At 38.2% G+C, this 26,947-nt stretch overlaps 1 long non-coding RNA gene across 1 annotated transcript; it reads left to right on the forward strand.

Moving 5' to 3' along the window:
• Window positions 1–490: 490 nt before the first annotated feature.
• Window positions 491–26,947, forward strand: LOC110256270 (uncharacterized). Its single transcript, XR_014824941.1, has 3 exons — window positions 491–630; window positions 21,909–21,946; window positions 26,828–26,947. It is a non-coding gene; the product is annotated as an uncharacterized LOC110256270 (long non-coding RNA).

Raw genomic sequence — 26,947 nt, forward strand, 5'->3', positions numbered from 1 at the left:
CCCTAAAGAGAAGGGTGGGTACAGGCATCCTCCTGAGTGAGGAGAGCACCAGAGACATGATTTAAATCACTTATATAGCACAGTTCTTCAGGGTCTTTGTTTACCTTTAGTCAATTATCTTGTTTTATTTCTCACACCTGGCTGGACACAGGACCCTCCGCAGTATTCATGTGCATCTTTTGGCAAAGACGGATTCTAGAGCAAAGTGTGCCGGGGTGGTATCAAGACTTATGGTCTGCACACCTCCCTTTTTGACCCCCAGGAGTCTTACTGCGCATGTGTACCTGGGGAGGTCTCCTTGACTGCAGGAGTGATTAAAGTGGTCTTTCCACTCCAGCAGAGCTCAGCTCCAGTCATTAACTTTTTCCTTCAAGTGCCAAAGAGGAACAAAGCCCAATTTACTTGGTCTAACAAGTCCCAGCTGTTCTCAGCCCAGGGGCCCACCTACCTCCTACCTCACTCTTACCCGAGTCATTTCCCGCAGTTGACCAGCTTTAGTGTCTGTGATGCTTCTTGAAGAAGCAGGGGGCCATTCTGAGCCTACACACTCCCAGCCTGTCTGAGTCATCTTGAACTGTCTTGACCTTTCCAAAAATCATGCTGGCAGAGCAAGTCGAAGCCAAGAAGCAGGTAAGCAACCTACATTCCTGTGCTGGCGAACGTAGGTATTTTGATAAAGCTATTGGCATGTTTAATGGAGTGTAATTAACTATTCAAACCCCATCTCACTCATTGGGCTCCAAGGTTGCTTTTGGAATGGTAAAGAGATTATTCCAGTGTTTCCTTGCCTTGAGCTTTGTTTGGGGTTGGTTTTAATGAAAGACTCCAGGACACAGCTGTTTCAGAGAAATCTTTCATAGGAGTGAATTCATATTTGCTTAAAATGAATTCCCTTCAGGGGATTAGATTTAAAATATAATATTAACTTAAAGAGTAACCTTTTAATATTACAAGGAGTTGCATTTCAGGTAAAACTTGCAGACGTGAAAGTTACATTTTGGAATATAAAAATCTAAAACTCGCCAACTAAAGTGAATTCTTCAGGAAGGATTCTTGCCGGACACATAATAGGTACACATGAATGATTATCATTGAAGGAGGAATGGTATTTGAAGGATGAACTAACTAATGACTGAGAAGCAGATTTGTGTTTGGTGAGAACAACAAAAATTTGTATCTATCATCTGATGTTTATGATGTAAAATATTTCTTGACAGTGCTTATGCAGTAAATAATGGGTGTTTATTAGCTGGCCCATTTTAAACGTTTTATATGTTGTTTTGCTTTAGTAATTGAATATGATAAACAGTATTGTTGCCTGGACAGCTGCTGTGGTTTTATTCCCCCAAAGGATGCTTAGTTTAGATCGTTATCTTTTGTAGTGTCAACTGGTGTTGTTTGTAGATGACAAACACAAGCAACTCCTCTTTTAATGAGTTGGAAAGTGTTATGAGTTTGAGGGTGAAGGTTTAAAGTTGTTGATTAACAACAATAATTAAGCTGCCTTCTTTCTAACTGTTCTGTATGGATGGCTGATTTCCCAAAGGCTAATTTTCAAAAGAGATTCTTGAACCTGCCAAGCTCTTTTATTTAAAAGCAACAATAACAACATCCCTGCAATTTAAAGAAACTGATGCCCAGGGGAGTATATTATTTGTAGGTTTAAGAAGTTGAATGGCTTATCATACATTAATTTTAGTTGTCTCTCTATGAAACAAATTACAGTTTCAACACGGTGACGTCTTTGAATGAAATGATGCTTTCTAGGCATTTTGGGGGGAATAATGTGTTCATGAGAAGAAATAGAGCTTGACACAACATTATTTTAGCTAAGCAAGAAAAGCACATATTGTCATGAAGAGGCTCTGGGAACTGTCTAGGGGATCTGGAGAGGGGTCTCCAGGAACTGGGGGTGTGAACAAGACAGTGCCAGATAGCACAGGGCTTCTGTCCTTCAAACTCCTCTGGGGACAAGTTGACCTCTGAATATCCATTCTCCTCTTTGCTGATTTTATTGAGGCTTCATGAATTGAGATGCTGCTATGCTCTTTTTTTGTAAGGTTTTTTCCTATTATTGTTGTTTTGCAATGTTCTGTCAATTTCTGCTGTACGGCAAAGTTACCTAGGCATACATATATATACATTTTTTGCTTCATATTATCTTCCATCATGTTCCATCAAAAGTGACTATATATAATTCCCTGTGCTCTACAGCAGGATCTCATTGCTTATTCACTCCAAATGCAATAGTTTGCATCTATTAGCCCCAAACTTCCAGTCCATCCCAGTCCCTCCCCCTTGTCAACCACAAGTTTACTCTCCAAGTCCATGAATTTGTTTCTTTTCTGTAGATAGGTTCATTTGTGCCATTTGTTAGATTCCAGAAATAAGTGATATCATATGGTATTTGTCTTTCTCTTTCTGACTCACTTCCTTTAGTATGAGAATCTCTAGTTCCATCCATGTTGCTTTAAATGGTGTTATTTTGTTCTTTTTTATGGCTGAGTAGTATTCTATTGTGTATATGTACCACTTCTTCTTAATCCATTCATCTGTGGATGGACATTTAGATTGTTTCCATGTCTTGGCTATTGTGAATAGTGTTATACTCTTGTCAAGCTGAAAATCAGCTGTGGACCAAACAGAGGAAAATTGGCTTAGAAAGAGCCCATTCAAACAAGTGTTTGTATTTCTTGCTGCATGACAGGCCAATAAATCAAGAGACACTTGTTGGGGACAAGGAGTAGGGACTTCATTCAGAAAACCAATAGACCAAGAAAATGGTGAATTCAAATCCCAAAGAACCATTTTTCCTGACATAGAATTCAGGCTTCTTTTATACTAAAAGGGAAGGGAGTAAAGTCAAACATTTCCTGGTTACAGTCAGCCTCCAGAGAGGGTGTGTTAATTTCTTCCTGCCTGCAGTCATTCACACGTGGGCCTGGTTAAGAGGTTTCCTGTGAGCTAAACAAAGGTAAAGTGCTCATTACCTGGGAGGCAAGGTTTCCAGAGATGGGCCATCATGTGTAATTTAAGGTTATAAGCGACATTCCTTTAGTGATTAACTTGTAATGAAATACAAAGCTTCTTCCTTATTACACAAAGTAATCTCCACTCTGTCCATTGAGAGAGGAAAATTATACTATGTGAGGTTCCCTGAGCAGGAATGGGCACATGCTCTTTTAGGCTGAAATTATTTGTGCGCAAGAGATGAGGTCTAGGTTTTGTTAATAGGAGTGTACATTTATTGTGTAAGTGGAGGGGAGATGTCTTCAGGGTAAAGAGTAAAATGCCTTCAGGGAAATGTTTTCAGAAAAAATAAACAAGCTTTAGTACAAAGAGAAGGCCATTCTGGTCCTACTTTATTCCTATCCTGGCCCTCTCTTTCCTCCATCCATCAAACCAGAGCACATATCCTTCCTTAACTTCTTTTAATGCATAATAGAGTTTTCTGTTGGACACCAACTACATAGAAGAGGTAGAAAAATAGCTGAAAGCTTGAGAGTATAGTGTAACCACCTTGGTGGAAATTGGTGGAGAAAAAAAAAAAAAAAAAAGGCCATACACCAAAGCTGTGTAAATGTCCAAACACAAGATAGGGCCTAGGGGAATTAAAATGCTATAGGGAGTTCCCGTCGTGGCGCAGTGGTTAACGAATCCGACTAGGAACCATGAGGTTGCGGGTTTGGTCCCTGCCCTTGCTCAATGGGTTAACGATCCGGCGTTGCTGTGAGCTGTGGTGTAGGTTGCAGACGCGGCTCGGATCCCGCGTTGCTGTGGCTCTGGCATAGGCCGGTGGCTACAGCTCTGATTCAACCCCTGGCCTGGGAACCTCCATATGCCACGGGAGCGGCCCAAGAAATAGCAACAACAAAAGACAAAAAAAAAAAAAAAAAAAAAAAAAAAAGCTATAGAAACCTTAATATGTAATTTATTAAAATTTATGTAAAAACCCTGGTAGGTTTTTAGTTGAAATTGTATTGGACTTACATGTTAATTTTGGAGGAATTTATATTTCTCTATCTTTCTCTAGGAACATAGCACACATCTTCCCATTTCTTCATATCCTATTTTGTGTCTTTCAATAAGATTTAAAATTTTTTTCATACAAAATTCTTGTTAAATTTACTCCTCAGTATTTTTTTTAATTGTCATTAAGAATGGAAATTCCCATTTCCCTTTCTCGGTGATTATTACTAAACAGGGAAAGTATTTATTTAAACAAATTATCCTGTACCTAGCTACTTCACAAATTCATATAAATTCTCTCTCTCTTTTTAAAAAAAGTACAGTCTTGTCAGCAAAGGTTTTAACCTTGTTTTTTTCCCAATGATTTTTATGTGGTATTTAATTTTTCTCAAGCTTTTGTGGCCTTTACTAGCATCTTCAGAACAGTGAATAATAATGATGATAGCCATTATCTCTGTGTAGTTCTTGGTATTAGGAAAAAATAGCTTAATTTTTTTCATTATTTATGATATCTGCTACTGATTTTTGATAAGTAGTGTTATATTTAAGTAGTTTCTATTTTACTTATTGTCTCTATTCAAAATGATTGTATGATTTTGAAGTTTTTTTTTTTCCACTGAATTTTTTGACTTTACATGGTGGGTCTCCTGTAATTTCTTTATTATTATTTCTGTTTTTATTTAGGTATATTATATAAATGTACAAAGATATTCAAGGAAATATCCAAATCAAAACTATCAAAAGTTTCTCAGAATTCCTGTGGTGGCGCAATAGTAACAAACCTGACCAGTATTCATGAGGTTGTGGGTTCAATCCCTGGCCTTGCTCAGTGGGTTAAGGATCTGGCGTTGCCATGACCTGTGGTGTAGGTTGCAGATGTGGACTCGGATCCAGCTTTACTGTGGCTGTGGCGTAGGCCGGCAGCTGCAGCTCTAATTCAGCCTTGGCCTGGGACTGTGGGTATGGCCCTAAAAATACAGTAAGAAAAGTTTCTCCTATAATTTCTTGGTGTATTTTATTATGTTGATAATTTTTTCAGATATTTCTCTTCTTAGAATAACTTTTGTTTGGTTATAAAGTACTGTGATTTTCATGCATTGATGAATCTTTATAATATTTTATTTGACGATTACATAAAATGAGTCTAAAAGAAGTATTTCTAAATGATCTAGGTTAAAATCTTTTTGTTGGCGTTCCTTGTATATCTGTCAGTATTTGAAGTTGTGCCTACACTGGCCTTTCTTTCCTCAGCCACTGGTGAAATCTTGTCTGTGCCTCATGGCTCACGTCAGTGCCATTTCATCTGTGAAAGCTTTCCTTCACCTTGGCCCCTCAAACACTTTTTATGCCACCCTTCACAACATGTTGTGGCATTGAAGCATGATTTTCAAATACTTAACAGGACTTAAGTAAGCACTCACTGAGAAGTTGTCAAAGATTTACTTAACTCATTAATGAGGGAACCAGCAGGATGATCAGCTAGTTCAAAAAATGCTGATGAACAGAGATGTTTATAGTTTATTGGGATGATGTGCTAAAATAAACTGGCTAAGTTAGAGACAAACTAGTTAATGTCCCAAAGGTCAATAAAATCATAATATTTGGGATTATTTTTTTTCTACTGAACAGAAATCATTTGCATCTTTTCTGGACAAAAGTTGACAAGTTTTTCTATAATCTTGTAGAATCATACTAAATAGCAAGTCAGAGAAAGTTATATTCTCCCAGAGAAATAAATAATCCTTGAGTAGGCCTTTTAGAGGATGTTCAAGGATGACACTGAAAAGCTATACAGGCTTCCTTTTGCCAAGTTTTTGGGTTTTTTTTTTGGTCTTTTTGCTATTTCCTGGGCCGCTCCCGCAGCATATGGAGGTTCCCAGGCGAGGGGTCGAATCAGAGCTGTAGCCACTGGCCTACACCAGAGCCACAGCAAAGCGGGATCTGAGCCGCGTTTGCAACCTACACCACAGCTCACAGCAACGCCGGATCCTTAACCCACTGAGCAAGGGCAGGGACCAAACCCGCAACCTCATGGTTCCTAGTCGGATTCATTAACCACTGCGCCACGACGGGAACTCCCAAGTTTCTGTTTTGAGTACTTTTTTCTTTTGTCTTTTTAGGGCTGCACCTGCAGCACATGGAAGTTCTCAGGCTAAGGGTTGAATCAGAGCTGCAGCTGCCAGCCTGCACCACAGCCAGCCACAGCAACTCAGGGTCCAAGCTGGGTCTGTGACCTACACCACAGCTCACGGCAACGCCGGATCCTTAACCCACTGAGTAAGGCCAGGGATTAAACCAGCATCCTCATAGATACTACAGTGAGCCATAGCAGGAACTCTGAGTACTTTTTTCTAGTGGTAGTAAAGTGTAAAAAGTACTGTCTACTTTATGTTTCAATTACTTGCATGTCAGACCACAAGGGCATGGTGTTGAGGAAAGCATGTGGGTTTTGAATATCTCATACAATCTAAGGTTTGCATCTTGATTCTCCAAACCCCACCCTTATCCATATGTGGTTTCTGCTGTTAGAGGGGGTTCTAGGACAGCGGGGAGGGATAACAGTGGTAGAGGGAGGGCTTGGGAGCTTCAGGAGAAAGCACACAGGGCATGTCTGGGGCATCCTCATACAGTAACAACTCAGTGTGACCATATTTCACCAGCCTGAAGATTCAAATGGACACAGAGACACCAGGAAACCCAAGTTTCTGTATTCATCTCCAAATGCCTACCTAGGACTTTTCATACCCTTGTTAAGGGACCCTCTCCACTAATATTGCTGGGTTGTCCCCAAAGAGGTGCCCACTGATAACAGGTCAGTATGACAGCCAGTCACCTCAACTTATTCCCCTTCTTGACCTTGGTCTTCTCCTGGTGCCCTCTGAAGCCCATCAAGTGGAGAACGCTGGAGAATGGGGAAACCAAGGGAATTCTCTTCTGATGCCCCAAAACCAAGAATGTCTCTGTTATCACTTCCATGTGCCCATCCCTCTTTCCTCCTATAATTTAGCATCTTAACTGGGCAGGTCTGTCTGACAAGCAGAATGTGGGGAGACTTCAGTTACCCAAGGATTGTGTCCTTGGATCAAATGCTCATGAGCTCCTGCTTGAGTGTAAAGATTTAAAACAACTGTTACTGAGGAGTTCCTGTTTTGGCACAGAGGAAACGAATCGGACTAGGAACCAAGCGGGTTTGATTTCTGGCCTCGCTAAGTGGATTAAGGATCCCATGTTACTGTGAGCTGTGGTGTAGGTTGCAGACGTGGCTCGATCTGGCCTTGCCATGGCACTGGCATAGAAGGGCAGCAACAGCTCCGATTGGACCCCTAGCCTAGGAACCTCCATATGCCACAGGTGAGGCCCTTAAAAGACAAAAGACAAAAAACCCCACCAAAAAACCACAACTGTTAACTCAGTTGCAACTTGAGTATTCATTTGTACAAGTTGCTATAGGATAAAGATTTTAAAAGGAACACATCTGGCCTTTAAGAAAACTCATTCCGACTATCTAGTGTAGGTAGGATAAACGTACTAAAAGGCCAAATAATTGTGCAAAACCTAATGAATTAAGCGAAATAACGTAAGATGTAAACCTGGCCCAGGGCATTTGTTGGGAGGATTTCTTTGGCGAATGGGGGTCATGTTCCTAAGTTATTAGAGGCGACACTGAAATCCAATGTTTTTTTCTCCAGAGAGAAGGGTTTATGGACTGAGTGTGATGATGTTTTCCTATTTATGTACAAAATGTTTGGGGTTCAAGCTGAAATCCTCCTGCTTCTTTGCCAGGTTGTTTGTTTTTTTCTTGCCTGGCAAACATACTGACTTGGAAAAGCAATCCAAGAGCTCTCATCATGCAAACATGAATGTGTGGCCTGTGCTGTGTTTGATCTTGTAAGTCCTTTACTCCTGCCTTAAAAAATACAAATATGAAACAAATATGAAATGTCTTTAGCTGATTAGTTGCTGCATGGCACTCTTTCACTAAAAAGAGCAATAGATTTAAACTTGTAATGATTTAGCATGAAGTTTTGGGGAGAAAAAAATGTTGAAGTGTAAGAGGTTTTTAGGATGCAGGGGGACACACAATTTTAGCTGCTGAAGTCACGTCTAACCAGAAACCAGATCTGTCCCAAAGGAAGGTATGTCTTTTAGAATTTTTGAGTAGAGATTGTTCAGGTTAGAAGACTGAGTATCTTTGATGAGAGAATAAATCACTTCCCTATCTATCTATCTATCTATCTATCTATCTATCTATCTATCTATCTATCTATCTATCTATATCTACCTCTCTCTCTATTATTTTCTTTTTACAGCTGCACCTACAGCAGGTTAGGGGTCAAACTGGAGCTGCAGCTGCAGGACTACACCACAACCATAGCAACACCTGATCTGAGCTGCATCTCTGACCTACTCTGCAGCTTGTGGCAATGCCAGATCGTAACCCACTGAGCGAGGCCAGGGATCCAACCTGCATCCTCACAAAGACAGACTGGTTTCTTAACCTGATGAGCCACAATGGGAACTCCTCATTTATTTTTTTTAAAGGATTCCTATGCCACAGATTTGCTGCTAGGGAATAAATACATCCTCTTTGTTTTATGATTACAGATTATATAGAGGAAACTTAAAAAAACAAAACAAAACAAAACTGGAACCTTGGCCTTACTTCAGGTGAATAGTATTGACTGAAAAAAAAAAAAAAAGCACAACCTAAAAGTTGAGAGTTATATTTTATTTAGTGGACATCCTGAGCACTGAAAGCCTGGGACACAGAATCTTAAATAACACTGAGAAAATGTTTCAAAGAGGCAAGGATGGGAGCCAGGATACATGGGAGTTTTTGCAACAAAGACACAACATGAAAATATTACTGAAGTTGACACAACACTGTAAATCAACTATACTTTAATAAAAATTTTGAAAAATTAAGTTTAAAACCATAAAAAAAAAATAAAACCAAACATTTCAAGTTAATTAATTTAGACTTTTCTATGTATGGGAAGATGCAAGGTTGGGGCTCACTGAAATCCTTCCTTTGATAAGCACCTCAGCTCTCTGGGACTAGTATCCTGTGTTTTCTCCTCCTGAGTTCCCTCAGGGCTCACCTATGGGGCAGCTGTAATAAGAGGCTTGATGGCTGCAACATATTATTGTTTACATAATATTTTTGTAAATATGATATGGTACACAATATTTTTCATTCATAAAATGAATGAATTTGAACCTCTGGGGTAGGGTCTGCTCTTCCTATACCTATGTTTTAAAAACCCTCTAGGTGATTTTATTGTGCAGATAGGGTAGAGAATTCTTGCCCTACCCCATCTTCACCATGAAATGACATTGTGTTCCCTTGTCTTGGAGGTAATTAGGGTGTTGTGTTGCCAGCTCTTTATTACAGCATCTCACGTTTGTGTAATCCAGACACTAGTCCCTTATCATTGGTGAGTGGGATAGTCAAAGAGCAGGTCCACATGCAGAATTCTGATGAGTATTCATTCAGTCTTTCACTAAGATTGATAGACTCTGAAATGTTTGGATTCTACCTGGTTTCCAGAGAATAGGTCTGGTTTTCTTGTCCCTGTGCCTCATTCATAGGAACGCTTCCTAAAGGGCATTTGTTTATAGTAAATTATGTTTTATGGAAAAAATGTCTATAGTCAAATATATCTTTCTCTGTGTATGTGATTTTTACTTTTTATTAATTGAGCTTTTTCTGCCCAATAATACATGGACCAGGATAATAAGGACCTAGAGTTTTTAGTGGTACCTATGATCCTTTTTTATTTTTTTCATCTGTATCTTAAATCTATGTGAAAAGTATTTGAAGTAGTTTTCTATTTTCTTCCCTGAAAAGTTAGCCAATGTTCCAAAGCCATTTATTAATGTCTCTTTCAATTTCTGCTTGATCTGAAATGACACTGACTATGTTCCCTCATTTATGTTTGAATCTTTCTTTTAGACTTTGTATTCCATAGCCTTTATTTTTTATTGGTTCCCAAACTATGAGTTGCTTCTGGCTTTGAAGAGAATGACTTTAGTGTTTAATCATTTAAACAAGATGTTGACATAGAAAGTTTGAGAATATTTCCTATCACCAGGAGGTATTAGTCTTCTTAATTTTCCATAATTGGTTGAAATCTATAATGATTTAATGAGTTTTATAATGATCAGATAGTTTTTATCCTTTGTTCAAACAATATGATGAGTTATATTAATAATGACAATATGAAACTGTTCTTACATTTTTGGGGATAAAATCAACTATGTCACCATGTAACATTCTAACATGGGGCTGGATTTGATTTTTCTGAAATAGTTTACATTGTAATGGAATGAAGGCATTATTTGACAGACCCTGCCAATTACTGGTATTGGCAATTTCTATAGAAAATGACTTTCAAGATTATCAGGAACAAATGGATAGTAAAGAAAGAAACAGGGGCAGTTGGTCTTAAAAAAAACAACTTAGGAATAAAACTGAATTTCTAGTTTAATCCTTCTCAAGTGTTGTAAATTGAACTTGTATATAGAAGGAGCAAAACATTTAAGGTATAATCAGAAGTACTTTATTCATGTAACATCCCCCATCCATTCTGTGAAGATAGTTATCTCTTTATCTCTCGTTGAAATCTCATGGTCAGATATTGTCTTCTATTCCTATTTAAACTCTCCTTTCAATGAATTAAATATGCACAATCATGAAATAGTCAGAACTAAGTTAAAACTTCTCCTCTACCTCAGCTCCAGCCTTCAGTCAGAGGAGGTGGATCTGGTTGATTTTTTTCTTCTCTCTTCACCATGCCAGCATCTTTTCCTTTCCCCTTGCTTTGCAGCCCAGACTTCTAATCCCTCCAGGTTTGAAATATAGGGAACAGAGAAAAGGGTAAGGAACAAGAAAAGTTTTACTTGACAGGCCCCAATTTATGAAGACCCTGGCTCCCTCTAGCCTTGGTAAATATTTCAAGCTGCCCATCCTGTGGGAGTCGGATGGGGGTGGGTGAAGGAGTGGGGTGGGAGGAAGGGAGAGCTCTGTGGGTCTTTAGGGACCTCTTCTCCACCAAAGATATGATCTTATGTTTGGTTCAGTAACTAATAGGTTTTTCTCTAGCCGGTTACTTAAAATTCCTTCTTGTCTATAAACTCTTGACAGTACAACTTGAGTCTTCTTGTGCCCTTCAAGCAGCCCTCTTGGTCATATTCTAGCACCTAAGCAACTCCAGCCCAGGAGAAGTGCCAACACCAGGGTTGCAGACTGCTCTGAACTGAATTTTTGTGTCCCCTCCCAAATTCAAATATTGAAATCCTACCCTCCACTGTGAGGGTACGAGGAGGTGAGACCTTGGGATGAACTTGATTTAAATGAGGTCATGAGGGTGCAGCTCCCATGATGGGATAAGTGCCCTTATAAGAGACACCAGAGAGCTGCTCCCTCTTCCGTTCTCTGCCATGTGAGGTCACAGGGAGAAGGTACATTCTAAAATCTGGGAAGAGGGCCTTCGCCAGAACTGGCCCATGTTGGCACCTGGATCTTGGACTTCTCAACCTCCAGAACTATAAGAAATCAACATCTGTTATTAGGGCACCCAGTTGACCGTATTTTGTTCTAACATCACAAACTAAGACAGACTGTCTCAAATGCAACTATCATGTCCGCTTTGTCTTCAGAGCAGGGGCTCCAGCCACAGTCTCTCACTTTCAGCCTGGTGTCTAACACTTAACTGGGACTTACTGTGTTATGCAAACTAAAGGGTTACATTGCAAGCCCTTCTAGTGGTCTTCCACAGACCTTCTTATAAAGTTGAAAGAGAGTTACAGACCCACTTCCCTAGGCTTATAATCCACCAATAGTTCTCTCTCTGGAAAGATGTTTCCTTGCCATCTAGCTTCCTTTTTTTCCTAAAAGTGAGTGTTTGGTAAGACAAGGACTATACAACTTTTTCTTTTTCTTTTTTTTTTTAAATTTTAGTTTCCCACTGTACAGCAAGGGGATCAAGTTATCCTTACATGTATACATTACAATTACATTTTTTTTCCCCACCCTTTGTTCTGTTGCAACATGAGTATCTAGACAAAGTTCTCAATACTACTCAGCAGGATCTCCTTGTAAATCTATTCTAAGTTACACAACTTTTTCTTTGTTACCTTTTTGGAGCCTCTGAACAGCTTTGCTTATTGCTAGGGTGAGGCAATAGTGGCACCCATCTCCCTGGGGTCTCAGCCAAAACAGACATGGGAGCTGTATTTTAATATCCTGTTTACACAACAGAATATTTATCATATTACCTTGTATTAGGTATTTGAGTAAGGACAGCCGAGAGAGACAAGAAGTGTGAAGTCAAAGGGAAGTCAGGGAAGAGTGAGGGACTATCACCTTTTTTGTCAACTTATCCCAGTTAGAACTCTGAGAATTTGTTACTGAATTGGTCAACAGGACCTGTGCTGGGGTCCTAGCCCTGAGCCAGTTTCTTTTGCCAGTCAGATTTGTGCAGCCAATAACAAAACTGATGCTGAGACTGGAAGATTACAGGCTTTATTCAATGACAAAAGAATGGAGAAATGAGAACCTAATTCATAAATCAACTTCTCAACCCAATTTGGGTGGAGACACCAAATATATAGGAGGGTTGAGGTAAAAAGGAGGGAATTAGAAAGAGTGAGAGGAATATTCATGAGTTATCTGAAAACAGATAGCTCCGGGTATGGTTTGGACCCAGAACTGCTGCAACTCTCCTTTTAAGTCCTTGTCTGGGCTTTGTTGGTTGTTGTTATGGTAATCATCAGCTGTTTCAGTGCTGGTGGGTGTGTCAATTAGCATGCTAATGAATTACAATGAGTGTGGAATGAGGCTCAAGGCCTACTGGAAGTCACCTCTCTCTAGTCTTGAGCCTTCTTTGTTCTAACCAGTACTTGCTTTTTTTTCTTTGCAGATTCCTCCCAGAAACTTGGATCAGAGTAATTTGTTTCCATACAAGGGAGGGGCAGGGGTATGATTCTTGGGCCAGAGCCTTGGTAACACTTTCAGATTGCACTCTGTTGACCTTTCCTTGTTAATTCATTCACTTTCATAATTTCCATTTTAGAGTTTTATTAATCATAGGAACTTCCCATAAATATTTATGATTCTATCAGTTATTTCTTCAGAATGATAATTTCCCAATTATTTTTCTTTATTTAATGTCTTATTAGTCATCCCCTTAGGAAAAACATTTTAAGACATGCTTTTAGTAGATAAGTGTGTATTTATTTTTGAGAAATTAGAGAACACAAGCAAAAGAAAAAAGATCATTTATAATACTATATTGATAGGGGTGGAGTAGATACATGTATTTTTAGAAGTCCTAATAACGGACCACAGATAACTGGGAAACTTAGGGGACATTGGGAGATATTGGTAAGTAAATAAATTGCTCAAAAAAGCCACCAGAACAAGGCAGGCTTGCTTCATTAGTGGAGCCTTGAGAATTGCCTCAGGTCTTTGGGTGGGGGATGGGATGAGGCCTGCATTCAGGTTCAGACCAAGGGCAGGAGTTTGAGGACTGCCCTTCTGCTGACTTGAATACATTTCTTACCAGATACCAAGAAGGAGCTACTACTCCCAGAAAGGAAGAGGCAGTCTTTTCCAACCTCCAGGCCCCTTGGATGATAAAACTGTAGCCCACTGTATCCTCAGGGCAGAGCTTCTGTGCCTGCCTGCTTGTATCTCTCACAAGCATCCTATCTTAATCTATTTCTTGCCTGTTGCCTTGAATTCCTTCTGCGTGGAGACGTGAAGAACCTGAACCTCAGTGAGTCCAGACACAGGGTGAGTGATTCTAATTTAAAACCTTGGGTTCTAGTACCAATCTGGGTTTAGGCTGGATTCGAGTCCCAGCACGCGGGTTCGAGTCCCAGCACGCGGGTTCAAGTCCCAATGTGAGTTTAGGCTGGGTTTGATCCCTGACACATGGATTTAAGTCCCAATCTGGGAGTTCCCGTCACGTGGCTCAGTGGTTAACAAATCTGACTAGGAACCATGAGGTTGCGGGTTCAGTCCCTGCCCTTGCTCAGTGGGCTTAAGGATCTGGCATTGCCATGAGCTGTGGTGTAGGTTGCAGACACGGCTTGGATCCTGCATTGCTGTGGTTCTGGCATAGGCTGGCAGCTACAGCTCCAATTTGACCCCTAGCCTGAGAACCTCTATGCCACAGGAGCGGCCAAAGAAAATGGCAAAAAGATAAAAAAACAAAACCAAAACAAAACAAGTCCCAATCTGTGTTCTGGCTAGGTTCAGGCCATTAATACTGTCAGTTTCAATATGACCTAGAAATAAATTTTGGGGATTTATGTTTCTAGATTGTTTTCTGTGGGTGCATAATAAAGTACTATACATTATTTTCATTTACGGATGTGTCAAATATATGTCTATAATGATACTGGAAAGATGATACCAGAATCCAGGTTCTTGTTCATGGCAGTTGAAGAATGAACTCCACAAACACACAGGCAGGAAGCAAGCAAAGTCTTTATTAAAGGAAAGCAAATAGCTCCTAGGGCTGCTGGGAGCCCCGTTCTCTATTGTCCTATAGGGGTTTTTATGCCTTAAAGATGGGGGGGGGGGTCCAGAAAGATGTAGTTTTCTCCTATTGGCCTGTTCAATGACCTATATCCATCCTTGTCCAATAGGGCCTTAGGGATGGAAATGTCCTGTAAGTCTCATAGTTTCTTTGCCCTTTTCTTCCCATAAACTGAGTCACAGGGGACTAGGGATTAATGTCCATCTGGGAGTAGGTACACTCAGTATAGTAAACAAGACCTGCAGGGATGTTACTCCCTGGAGCCCTTAAGCCACAAATGTTAATCAATGGCCTTATCGAAGAATTTATTGAAGCCCATGTTCCTATAATGACTACCTGAGTTAATATTTGCCTAAATAAGACTTTTATAATGGTATAACATTCTATTTGATTTTGTAGTGTGACTCTCTACTTAGGTATTTTGGATTGCTTTCCAACATTTCACAATTATTAACAACTCTGGTGAAGACTTCTGGGCCTAAATCCTCACAAACATCTTTGATTATTCCTTTAGGTTCCATTAATTGGAATTAGTGGACTTTTAGATAAACAGAGGGCACAAAACTCTGGGTCTTCTGTTATGTATAGCTAAAGTAACTTTTATAGAAGGCAAACCAACTTACTATTCCATTTATATGATATTAACATATTTAAAGTATTTCTGGTTTTAATGCAGATATTTCCTATAGTGTTAGGTTCTTAGACAAAGAATAGTGTGAAAGTGAAGCTGACAGCACTTATGGCCTGAACCCAGCCTAAAGCCAGACTGGGACTTGAACCCACAGTTTTAAATTAGAATGACTTACCCAGTGCCTGGACTTACTGAGGTTCAGATTCTTCATGTCTCCATGCAGAAGGAATTCAGCGAGAGACGAAGTGATAGGCAAGAAATAGATTTATTAAGATAGGATGCTTGTGAGAGATACAAGCAGGCAGGCACAGAAGCTCTGCCCTGAGGATACAGTGGGCTACAGTTTTATCATCCAAGGGGCCTGGAGGTTGGAAAAGACTGCCTCTTCCTTTCTGGGAGTAGTAGCTCCTTCTTGGTATCTGGTAAGAAATGTATTCAAGTCAGCAGAAGGGCAGTCCTCAAACTCCTGCCCTTGGTCTGAACCTGAATGCAGGCCTCATCCCATCCCCCACCCAAAGACCTGAGGCAATTCTCAAGGCTCCACTAATGAAGCAAGCCTGCCTTGTTCTGGTGGCTTTTTTGAGCAATTTATTAACTTACAGTGATCTCCCAACATCCCCTAGGTTTCTCTCTCTATGATCCTTTATTGAGACTTCTACAATTACCTGTGCCTACTCCATCCCTTTTAAAAGGTAGAATGGAATTCTATAGATCTGGGATAAACTCACTGTTGTGATTTAGGATGATTTATTTAACTTCTTTAAGCTTCAGTTTCTTTGTCAGTAAAATCGGATTAAAAGTGTCATATAGGGAGGCTGGGAGATTAAATTTTGCACACAGAAAATGTCCACACTTTTCCATAGTGACTACACCATTTTCTATTCCTACCAGAAATACACAAGGATTCCAGTTTCTTAACATCTTTGTCAAAACTTATTTCTGTTTTTTTTTTTTTAAATAATAGCCATCCTAATGGATTTGAACTAGTGTTTAATGACAGTTTGATTTATGTTTCCCTAATGGTTAGTACTGTCAAACATTTTTTTCATGTGCTTATTGACTATTCATATACCTTGGGAGAAATGTCTATTCAAGCTCTTTGACCATTTTTAAATTGTTGTTGTTGTTATCAAGTTGTTGTAAGTCATTTTTAAAAGAGTACTACTGAATGCAAAGTATGTTTTTTTAGAGAAAACTCTGAGTTTCCATATAATACTGACTTTCTGGAATTTCCTTGCTATGCTTAAAATTTCATTTTTTTCCCATCAGAATTGTTTTCATTGAATTTTTTTAAAATAGTTACTGGCAAAATGAGATTTTCATCTCAGCATCTGTGTTTTGAAATGCTGATGACTGTACTTTCTGGCATGTGTTCTTTTTTCTTTGGTCTTTTTTACTTTAGGGCTGCACCCATGGCATACGGAGGTTCCCAGGCTAGGGGTCCAATCAGAGCTGTGGCTGCTGGCCCATACCACAGCCACAGCAATACCAGATCTGAGCCCTGACTGCGAACTATATCACAGCTCATGGCAATGCCAGATCCTTAACCCACTGAGTGAGGCCAGGGATCTAACCTGGGTCTTCGAGGATGCTAGTCATATTTGTTTCAGCTGAGTCATAATGGGAACTCCGTGGCATGTGTTCTGATTAAATTGGTAGTTGGACAACCCATTTTAGCTAGCTGCACAAACTACATTTTAAATGGTTAATGTTTTAGAGGATAAAATCCATATCTTTTAATTTTTTAAATTATTTAAATGTTGATATCTTCCAAGTTCATATAACACAGCAAATATGTTTCGTACCAAATTTGGTGTGAAAAGAGGAATAAAATATTATGACCCTCAACTGAGAAATATCTCATAATTTCTCACACTATCGGTTTTTTTTTTTTTTGGTCAGAGTAGATGACTGAATAGACTAAATTTATTGCCAAGATAAGATTGAGTATTGATCTATGTATTGGTTTCCTAAGGCTGCTGTAATAGGGTACCATGACTTTGGTAGTTTAAGGCAACACAATTAAAATTCTGGAAACTCAGAAGCCCCACAAATGTCTCACTGAGCTGAAATGAAGGTCAACAGGGCCATGCTCCCTCTGGACCCTGTAAGAGAGAAGCTATCTCCTTGCCTTTTCCAGCTTCTGGATCAGCATTCCTCACGTTCCTTGTTGTGTGGCCTCTTCCTCCACCAAACCAGTATATCATCTTGCCTTTGGTTGTCCCATTGCTTTCTTTTTTTTTTTACTCTTTTTTCTTTTCCATTGTGGTTTACTATAGGATATTAAATATAGTTCCCAGTACTATACAATAGGACCTTGTTGTTTATCCATTCTATATATAATATTTGTATCTGTTAATTCCAAACTCCCAGTCCTTCCCTCTCCCACCTCCTCTGCCTTGGCAACCACAAGTCAGTTCTCTATGTTTGAGTCTATTTCTCTTTTGTAGGAAAATAGATAAAATTCATTTGCTATGTTTTAGATTCCACATATAAGTGATATTTGTATGATTTACTCAGTATAATAATCTCTGGGCCCATCTATGTTGCTTTGCTGCAGATGACATTATTTCATCTTTTTTTTTTTAAGGGCTGTACCTGTGGCATATGTAAATTCCCAGGCTAGGGGTCTAATCAGAGCTGTAGCTGCTGGCCTATACCCTCCCACAGCAACAAGGGATCCCAGCCACATCTGCGACCTACACTACAGCTCATGGCAATGCTGGATCCTTGGTCCACTGAGAGAGGCCAGGTATCGAATCTGTGTCCTCATGGATACTAGTCAGGTTTCTTACCTCTGAGCCACAATGGTAGCTCCCTATTTTATCTTTTGTATGGCTGAATAGTATCCCATTTTATATATGTACCACATCTTTATCCATTCATCTGCTGATGGACACTTAGGTGGTTTCCATTGCTTTCTTGTAGTAAGTGAAAGTTTCTTCTGCCTCCCTCTTATAATAGTACCTATGATTGCATTTAGGAGACACCTGGATAATCCAGGCTACTCCCCATCATTTTAAGAACCTTAAATTAATCACATCTGTAAAGATTCTTTGCTGCCACAGAAAGTAACATTCACACGTTTTAGGGATTAGGATGTGGCTCTCTTTTGAGGAAACATTTTCTAGTCTATCATAACCTATAAATGGATCTTTGGATATTTAAAAGTAAAAAGAAAAAGGAAGTTGTAAACATCATGGGTCTCATTGAATCCTAGTTCTGTAAACAATGTTTAAATTCAGTACAATTCTTCTGTTTTAATTGTGCTAACTGCCTTGCTTTTTCTTTTTTCATTTTATTCTCAACCACCTGCAGTTTGGCTTCTGCTCCTTGCTGCTGAAACAAAGCTTTCAAAAGTTCATCAGTGACTCGAGCTTAACGCTAGAGAGTCTCACTTCTGTTTTTTCATCCTCATTTTCTTTGAGATGCTCAGCAGAGGCCACTTACTAATAAACAAAACTCCCCTTCTTTAAATGCCTGCAATGAATGCCTGCACTCATTTTCTGGCTTCTCTTCTTCCACCATAATCATTGCAATCAGTCCTTCTTTCACCTTTGATGTCTTTTATTCTCCTAATGCATGATATTGAATTCTTTGAGGTTCTGTGCATGGCTCTCTGGTTTCTTCCCAAACCCCAGAGTCTTTATACTCTCTTGGGTTTAGCTACTGTTTTGATGAAACTCGCAAACATTTATCTTTAAACCTGAATTCTAACTATGTGTGCTTGTGACAGCCATCTATTTTCTGTCCTCTTACATGTCATGGATACACTGATAGCCTGTCGCCATCTCTAATCCAGCATTTATAAAAACAAAGATCCTTCTCTTTCACTATTCTAAACAGTTTTCTTTTTAATTTCCAAGCAGGTCAATGGCACCACCATTATGCTAGAAATTTTGGTATCTTATTCATTACAACTGGTCATTGTTAAATCCTTTCAAGTGAGGTCCATGGATCAACAATATTAGTCCCACCTGGAAGCCTGTTAGAAATGCAAATTCTTGGTCCTATCCCAGACCTTCTGAACTACAGTCTGTCTTTTAACTGTGTTTAGCAAGCTCTCCAGCTGAATCTAATGCAGGGTGGCCTTCAGTAACCAGTCATCTGGAGTCGAGTGTAGATGGGCATCCCTCCAGGCTTATATCACTCAAACAACTTCTTGATAGGTGAGTGCCCCTATTTCCAGTCAAATATCTTCGAGGCAATTATTTAGTTTTTCATTCTTCTTCCCTCTGTCACTGTTATTTCCTATTTTACAGTATTATGTATTTATGTATATGAAGTATGTAGAAACTGGCTGGGAGGATGTGTTCAACAGAATAAACATTAAACTGATTAATGCATTTCCAGGTTTTCATTCCTGTTTTGAGTGATGGGTTGTGTTGTTTTTTTCCCCTTTTCTTCTTTTTAAAAATGCTCCCAGCTCACTGGACTTAGCTCCTTCTGTAGAAAACTTTGAAAGAGAAGTCTTGTTCCATGGAGGAAAGTTGGTGACAGGAAAGAAAGTATGAGAGAGGAGAGAACTGCCATTCGAAAACTAAATGTGGATTGTAAACATGAGTAGGAATTTTAGCACTGAATGTGTTGCTGAGGTCTTCCATGTAATAGGGTTTTTTGTTTTTTTGGATGAAAATAAAAAGAATTTCCAAGTTTTTAAAGCTCCTCCCAGCTTTCTTCATGCATCTAAAATTCATGGCAGTGAATTTGAGTTAATCTCCTTTTCTATTTTTCAACATTAGTTAAAGCCAAGGACACATGGGGGAGGTCCTCTTGTTAGGTATATTGGGGTTTAGAAAGAACTTGGATAGACGGGAGAAAGTCTTCAAATAATTACACATCTGGTATCTGCCTCATCACTCTTGAATATATTGATTTAACTAAGATTTAGTATTCCATGAACACTTTTTATTGAAAAAAAGAACTGAACATTTTTCAGTGTCAAGATATATATGCTGAAAATGGAACACGATGATGCTTAAAAGGGCCTTTTTATGTTGCTCATAGTTTAGTGTGGGAAATATACTAGTAAATAGATGCTTAAAATACAGTGCACGTCCATGGAATTGGCCCAAGCCCTTTCTGCTTTTGGGATGTTGGAGAAGTTTTTGATTCTGCCACATATGTAGAAAGCTTCAGCAGTGGAAAGACTGCTGTGAGTGGCACATAATTTTTTATTGAAGAGTAGAGCAATAGCACAGGAACACTTGTCCTGCGACAAGGCAGAGTCAAAGCTTTGTGAGATTGTTTCAATTATAAACTTTATTGACTTATTCTGCGAGAAAAAAAATACGAGCAGAGCTCTTACGCAGTCATGCCTCTTTAATGCTCCTTGCTTAGAAGTTAAATTTAATTGTTTCAGCCCTATGTCCAAGATAAGGGAGTTGAAATGATGGATCAACTCATTTGTTCACATGATAATTTGAGTGACTCTGAACCAAGATAAAACTGTTGAAGGATGTGCTGAGGTAGCTTCCACCTTTGGCCATTTTAGTTTCAAAAGCTATTTAAAATTCCGATGAGTTTCCATCATAGCTCAGAGGAAGCAAATCTGACTAGTATCCATGAGGATGCAGGTTTGATACCTGGCCTCGCCACAGGCGGGGGTTGGATCTGGCGTTGCTATGGCTGTGCCATAGGCCAGCTGCTACAGCTCCGATTCAACCCCTAGCCTGGGAAACTCCATATACTGTGGGTGTGGCCCTAAAAAGACCACAAAAAAAAAAAAAAAAAAAAGCTATTTTAACTTATGAAATTTTTCAGAGATTTCTTGATGAATTCTTTTTCAAGAGACTGGTAAGTTAATAAGAGCCAAACAAAAGCACTTATTCAGAGTTTCCATCCCCAATAAAAAAAAACTATTTCAAATTGTCTATTTAATAACTGATAAGAATTTTATAGTTTTCCATCCAGATGGTATAACTATAGAGAACAATAAAGAAAAAAACAAAACACATGATCTAAGGAGAGTACTGAATGTTCTTTAAATAGTGCAAAACAAATTTTTTCCTTCCCTTCCTTCATTTCTTATTTATTGTTAAAGTGGAAGGACAAGGATTATCCTTTACAGATTTCTGAAAAATATGAGTTGGTTAAGCATTATTAAACCTTAAATCTTTTTTGGCCACTTATTGGAAAATATGATATGGAACCAACTTATCTCACCTTTTGGTATTAATGCACTTAAGTAATAAGGACGATGCTACATTTTAAAAATTATTTCATGCACATACATTAGCAGAATCATATTTCAAGTAAATCACCCATTGATTTTAGTTACTGTATTTATAAACAATTTATAACATTTGTAGAAACCATATGCATATATAGAGCGCAGCACTAGGCACAGTGTACGTGACTGGAAAAGTCTCTTAAAGTCACAACGCTCTTGAGAAATCTAAACTGACCTGTAAAACCATGGAGAACATACATTGCTGCCTGAAAATAGAACTATTAAATGGACACTCTGCTAAAGAAGTAGAAAAATGAACAAAGTCATGGTCAGTTGTGAAAGCTTGAGAGTCCTTTGCTAGGTTGCTCTGCTGAGTATCCATCAGCTCTATATAGGTTGCTAGAGTTCCATACTGATGTTTATATAAAGTTGTGTTTCTAAGATATTTAGGGACCTTTGGCATGAACCTCTGAAGTTTATTGTAAGCAGTGTGAATCAAATAAAATCTTGTAACAAATTGTGGCAGCTCTCAACTTCTGCTGGGACATTTTAAAAGCCTCACTTTTTTTTTTTTTTTTTTTCCTAGGCCTCAATGTAGAACCTCTGGAAGGAAATCAGTGGCTGGTAAGTAGAGTTACATCTTAGAGTATCATTTCATGCTTTCAACTCTATCATCACATACTTGACCCCATTTTATAGCAATGATCTGTCGTCATATCCTTTGAGAATTTTTTCAAGTACATAGTTCTTCGAAAAAATCTTTTTTGTTAGTGTAATGTTTTATAACCGCTCTTAAACTTTGTCCTATTGTGATAAATCTTATGTTTTTCTTGGATGGTTTTCGAAATTTGAAAATAAAATATTGTGACAGACACTATTAGTAATAATTAAATATTCTTTCATGTTTCTATATTTCCCAGTTTTCTCTGCATTTAGGGTGGGGCCATGTGGCTCCTTAAGACAGACTATATAAAGAGATAGCTATATAAAGAGATGTTTTCTGGGCCAGGGCTGTTAAGGATTTAAGTGCCTCCACCATCTCTTTCTCTTTTTTATCTGTGTAATTGGAAGTAAAGAAATCCAAGATGCTGGAATTGCAGAACTGAAGAGCTTAGGTCCTGAGTCACTGGATGGCTAGTTGATTTGCACTGGATTGACGTGAATGAAAAATAAACCTTTGAAGTTAAACCATTCAGATTTCAGATTTTATTTGTTACTGAGGCATAACCAAAAATCACTTAAATAATGCCAATATCTTGAATAAAATAAGAGTCAGAGAAATGGGATAAAAGGCTACTTTACATACCTATTTCACAATCTCTGAATGGGGTTTGGATTCAAATCAGTGAATTTCTGAGTGATACTTCACCACTACTTCCAAACAATGATAAAGACTTAAACTGCTTAAGGAAGCTTATCCCCCCCCCCTTTTTTTTTTGTCTTTTTTAGGACCAAACCCACAGCATATGGAGGTTCCCAGGCTAGGGGTCCAATTGGAGCTGTAGACACTGGCTTATACCAGAGCTACAGCAACACGGGATCTGAGCCTTGTCTGCCATCTACACCATAGCTCACGGCCACACCATATCCTTAACCCACTGAGTGAGGCCAGGGATTAAACAAATGTCCTCATGGATACTGTCTGGGTTTGTTAACTGCTGAGCCATGATGGGAACTCCCCCACTTATTTTTTAAAATACATTGGCATCCCCTACTATTGATGATAATAACTTTGTTGTTAAAAAATGATTTTAACTACTGATTTAAGGAAGTTATTCTTTTCAGAGCTTTGCTTTTCATAATTTTTTTTTCTGATTATAAAAGCAACATATGCTTATTGAGGGTGAGAAATTTTAATACAGAAAATAAATTTTAAAAATTCTCCAGATCCCTTATAATCTTATACCTAGAGACAAATGCTAATATTCTTGGATAATATTTTCTTCCAATCTTTTTTACTTTGTGTATGTAAGTAAATGCTCTTCTTTTGAAGACTTGGAGTATTATATTAGTTCCTCTTGGTTTTTCATTTAATTATACCATAAACTCTTTTCCATGTTATTTACATATTCTTTCTAAATGTTATTTTAGTGTTTTTTGCATTTTAACCAGGACTTCCTTGAAATAGATTTCCTTTTGGTTAAAACTTTGTGGAATTTTTCAATCTGTTTATTTTTAGAATTGGTTCTGATAGCCACATTGAACTTCTGAGAACCAAAGTGCAGAATTAAGGCTCTATGTGTGTGTGTGTATGTGTGTGAGAGAATTTATATGTATTATATGTGTATTATACACATACATACACATTCATACACCAAATAGATTGACTTGTCTGACAGCTTTAGCTAGCACTCACTTTAAAAAAGTTGACTTTTTTTTTAGGTATAGAGTAATCAATTTTGAGAGGCCCCCATCATGCAAGTATAAGTGCTGAGGAGATAGTTGTTTGGGTGCGATTTTATAGTTTGGTGCTTCAATGTGGGTAATTGAAATCTGGTAGATGATTATGTTCCCGCAGGGAGATGGAGAAATGCTGTGTCTTGGAAATGAAGGGAAGAAAGTATTTTAAGACTGAAGGACTGATTCACAGTGTTGAATGTAGCTTAATAGATGAAATAGGAAGAGGGCTGAAATATCAGGATCTTTACTCATATTAGCAAGAGCTACTTGGATGGAGTGATGGAATAGCAGCAAACTGGAAGGGTTGGGGAGTAATTTGGAAGTAGAAAAATGAGACCACTATAGGCAGCTCTAAATATGTGTGGCCATTATGGAGAGAAGAAAGGAGAGGATAGCTGGAGGGGGATGGGCATGGCAGAATTTTAAACTGGTGAAGCTTGGGTTGATGAAGCAAATATAGAGCTTTGGTTATGATCAATGGGAAACAAAAATATATGAGTTTATAATTTATGCATAAGACTCACTGGTTTCACTTTCAAATGCACCTTCCTTCAAACTTTCGATTGTAACTTGAGATCTTTACCATAGTGAGCATTCTTTTGATACTAACTTCATGACACCCATGATTGTATGTTTTCACTCTGGAGGTCCCAGATGAATGATGCAAAAAGTTTCTTATAAAAATAGGCAAAAATTTGAATATTTCCCAATTGTTTTCATAGCAATGTTGTCTGATGTAATTCCCAAAAGTTAAATCACTGGGTTTGAAGAAAAATTGGCTTTAAAATTTTGTGATTGCATGGCTTTGTTCTCCCAGATGGTATGCTCTTGGAGCTGGTCACAGTGGATGAGTAAGATTTAGATTAGAGTTGGCATAACTTTTTTTTTTCCCTTAATGCATTATGCAGTTGAAATCATAAATAGCAGGGCTTTTTTTTTGAGCTTTGTTGTGAGATAGCCAACTATAAATAGTGAGGAAAGCCATGGATCAGCTTTCAGCTTTCAAGAGTCTATTTTAGATCTTGTCTGTGAATGTCAGAGGCATCTTTGTATTTTCTACTCTTTTGGTTATAACAGATGGAGCCAGTCTTTATAATTGTGGACACATTTTGGTGAACTTCCTCATTCCTTTTACTATGGCATTTCTCTCTTCCCCCTCCTACCTTTTACCAGGGTGCTCAAAATTTTACTGGGATGCTTCTAAGATTTTTTTCTTTCTTTTCTGTTTTCAAATTTTATTTTGCTCTTGGTTCAATTCTTACATTTATTTCTGGAAATGCCTATCAAATTCATATTTTACTCCAGATTTTTTTCCCCCACACACTTATTTAACTACCTGATGTATCTTTACTGCATCTCCCATCTCTCCCTATTTTCTGCCCTCAAACCAGCTAAAAACTTCCTTTCTTGGCTTGCTGTTTCCATGAGGTCGCTTTCTCAATTACTTGGGCTCAAGCAAGGGAAGCCTTTATTTCTTTTCCTTCACCACTGATCCAATGAGTTGTGAAACTACTAATTAACTCATTTTAATTAAACTACTTCATATACATGACATTGGAGCAGTAGAGACAACTTTTGAATAGCAATAATATTCTGCTTATGCCTTCCCACCTGTACTTCCATTCTCAGAGGAAATATACTTTAACCTTTTTTTTTTATTCTCCTAGTGGTTACTTCAAAAACTATAGGTAATGTGTTTATATCTGTATTTATTTATTGACCTGCTAACTCCATGTCTATTGACTTCCCAATATAACACACAGGTCTTTCAATTATTACCCCCTCTCTTCAGATGTTTCAATATTTATATTTGTAGATTTGATTCTTTTACTTTTAAACTTTTGTTATTTAAATCTATGTAAACATCTATTTCCTGTCCTTCAACTTTTGGTATTGTTTCTTGATCTTCTTTTGTAAAATGAGTATATCAGTGCCCTTACCCTTTCCTCTCTATTCTCAGTAGTCCACAGTTACCTTCTGTCTGCAATCACTTCTAAGTTTTCTGTGTTTGGTGTTCTCTAAAGCTTTAAATCCAATAAATATTGACTGTATTATTATAACATTATTATATATTAGAACATGATTATATTAATATTATATACCTCTTCACAGCTGGGCCCCCATTACATTTCTTTCCCTATAGATGCAAAGTTCTTATCCTCATGCCCTAAAGGAAGATATGCTTTGTTTCCAGGGCTATTGAACTTTCTGGGTTTTTGCTTGTTTGTTTATTAATAATTATTAAGAAATTGAATAGTATATTTAAAATATATCTATAATATATCCATAATATGTAATTTTTATATAATAGTATATGTATATATTTGTATTTTAAGGCTTTATTTTTTTAGAGCAATTTTAGGGTCACGGAAAAACTGAAGGAGGTACAAAGATTTATCATACGTTTTCTGCCTCCACACATGCACAGCCTCCTGTATTATCAACATCCTCCATCAGAGTGGTCCATTTATTATGACTGATGAACCTACATTGACACATCATTATTGGCCAAAGACCATCATTTATATTATGGTTCACTCTTGGTGTTGTATAGTCTGTGAGTTTGAACAAATGTGTAATGACATATATAACATTATAGTATCATACAGAGTAGTTTCACTGACATAAAAATCCTCTGTACTCTGCCTATTCACCCCACCCTCTTCCCTAACCCCTGGCAACCACTATCTCTTTACTGTCTCCATAGTTTTGCCTTTTCCAGAATGTCATATAGTTGGAATCATACAATATGTCGCCTTTTCAGAAAGGCTTCTTTCATTTAGTAATATGCATTGTTTCCTTTATGTCCTTTACTTGGCTTGTAGCTCATTTCATTTTATTTAGTGATGAATAATAATCCATGGTCTGATATACCACAGTTTATTTATCCATCCACCTACTGAAACACATCCTGGTTGCTTCCAAGTTTTGGCAGTTATGAGTAAAGCAACTACAAACATTCATGTGCAGGTTTTTGTATAGATATGCTTTTTCAGTTCATTTGAGAAAAGATGGAGCAAGATTGCTGCTAAGAATATGTTTAGTTTTGTAAGAAATCACCAAATGGTCTTCCAAAGTAACTGTACCACTTTGCATTCCCACCAGCTATGAATAAAGTTCCTGTTGCTCTCTACATCCTCCCAGCATCTGGTGACATCAAACTGGTATCAGTGAGGACTTTGGCCATTCTGGTAGGTATGTAGTGGTGTCTCGTTGTTTTTGCTT

The sequence above is a fragment of the Sus scrofa genome, chromosome 13, assembly GCF_054392235.1.
Source record: "Sus scrofa isolate SSC_HxYL_T2T_F1_AM1 chromosome 13, Sscrofa_HxYL_maternal_Yorkshire_Landrace_v2.0, whole genome shotgun sequence".
Taxonomy (NCBI): domain Eukaryota; kingdom Metazoa; phylum Chordata; class Mammalia; order Artiodactyla; family Suidae; genus Sus; species Sus scrofa.